The following is a 2500-nucleotide window of genomic DNA, read 5'->3' as shown; positions in this document are numbered from 1 at the left end:
ACGCACGCACACAGACATGTCAAGGGACGCACGCACACAGACATGTCAAGGACGCACGCACACAGACATGTCAAGGACGCACGCACACAGACATGTCAAGGACGCACGCACACAGACATGTCAGGACGCACGCACACAGCCATGTCAAGGACGCACGCACACAGACATGTCAAGGGACGCACGCACACAGACATGTCAGGGACGCACGCACACAGACATGTCAAGGACGCACGCACACAGACATGTCAAGGACGCACGCACACAGACATGTCAGGACGCACGCACACAGACATGTCAAGGACGCACGCACACAGACATGTCAAGGACGCACGCACACAGCCGGACGGATGGATGGAAAGACAGACAGACAGACATTGTAAAATTGAAATGATGAAAAATAAGGAACAATTAGTCAATCACTCTGTGATTATATCCGCTATTAACACATTAACATCAGTCTTCCAATAGGCCTGAGATAGGACCAACGGTCTCTAAGGCTAAGCTCAGAGGAACATGACCTGAACCTAAGTGTACAGTATGTCTTGGCAAGGAGTCTGTCAATAACAGTGTCTACTTTTACTTGCTCAAAACTATTTTTTCACATGATCACTTCTCCAGAAACCAGACAGAAAGGAAACACTCATTTTAAACACATGAGTTCTGCTAGACTCATAAAGGTCATCTTTCAGACATAAAGATTTCTGTCAGATATGAAATATATAACTGTTTCACTTTCTTCCTTCTCACTATAGCTACCTCTCTCATCGCACTCTCCCCTGCCACACACTATCTCCCCAGTTCCCAGCTGTTGGCTATTTTAGTTACCAGCTAGCTACCTCTCTCATCATGCGTTCTCCCTCCACACACTCTCTCTCTCCAGTCTCCAACTCTTGGCTCCTTGGGCACTTCATGGCTTGGTGTCCATGTTGGTTGTCCCACCGCCTCCCTCTCCCACACACACTGCCTTGCCCCCTCCCCTCCCGCCCTGTGCCACTGCTCCCTGTATTGACGGGGATAATTGTCCCTGAATGGATGTGCAGATTCCCATGGATGTCAGTCGAGGCCCTTGGCCTGTTCCCTGCATCCTCCCCTGCCTCTCCTCCCACCCTCTCACCCCCATGCAATAGAGATTAGGAAAGGGGGAGAGAGGAAGAGAAAGGAGGGAAACAGAGAGAGGGTAGGAGAAAGGGAGAGGTGGTAAGGTTTGCCATGAAACGGGCTCATCTGTGTCACCCAGCAAATCTCTCAGAGATGTCACCAAGAATAAATAAAATAAAATAAAGTGCATATCACATGGATACATCAATAAGGGTCTAGTCACTCTACATCTAGTCACTCTATATCTAGTCAGGATATTTAGTCACTCTACATCTAGTCACTCTATATCTCGTCACTCTATATCTAGTCACTCTATATCTAGTCAGGATATTTAGTCACTCTATATCTAGTCACTCTATATCTAGTCACTCTATATCTAGTCACTCTATATCTAGTCACTCTATATCTTGTCACTCTATATCTAGTCACTCTATATCTTGTCACTCTATATCTAGTCAGGATATTTAGTCACTCTGTATCTAGTCACTCTGTATCTAGTCACTCTGTATCTAGTCACTCTATATCTCGTCACTCTATATCTAGTCAGGATATTTAGTCACTCTACATCTAGTCACTCTACATCTAGTCACTCTACATCTCGTCACTCTATATCTCGTCAGGATATTTAGTCACTATATATCTAGTCACTCTACATCTCGTCACTCTACATCTCGTCACTCTACATCTCGTCACTCTACATCTCGTCACTCTACATCTAGTCACTCTCCATCTAGTCACTCTACATCTAGTCACTCTACATCTAGTCAGGATATTTAGTCACTCTGTATCTAGTCACTCTGTATCTAGTCACTCTGTATCTAGTCACTCTGTATCTAGTCACTCTGTATCTCGTCAGGATATTTAGTCACTCTACATCTAGTCACTCTACATCTAGTCACTCTACATCTAGTCACTCTGCATCTAGTCACTCTGCATCTAGTCACTCTGCATCTAGTCACTCTGAATCTAGTCACTCTGAATCTAGTCACTCTGTATATAGTCACTCTGTATATAGTCACTCTGTATATAGTCACTCTGTATATAGTCACTCTGTATATAGTCACTGTATATAGTCAGGATATTTAGTCACTCTGTATCTAGTCACTCTACATCTAGTCACTCTACATCTAGTCACTCTACATCTAGTCACTCTACATCTAGTCACTCTACATCTAGTCACTCTGCATCTAGTCACTCTGCATCTAGTCACTCTGCATCTAGTCACTCTGAATCTAGTCACTCTGTATATAGTCACTCTGTATATAGTCACTCTGTATATAGTCACTCTGTATATAGTCAGGATATTTAGTCACTCTACATCTAGTCACTCTGTATCTAGTCACTCTACATCTAGTCACTCTACATCTAGTCACTCTGTATCTAGTCACTCTGTATCTAGTCA

This window comes from Oncorhynchus tshawytscha, linkage group LG11 (assembly GCF_018296145.1).
Source record: "Oncorhynchus tshawytscha isolate Ot180627B linkage group LG11, Otsh_v2.0, whole genome shotgun sequence".
Taxonomy (NCBI): Eukaryota; Metazoa; Chordata; class Actinopteri; order Salmoniformes; family Salmonidae; genus Oncorhynchus; species Oncorhynchus tshawytscha.
Note: the sequence above shows the minus strand (reverse complement) of the source record.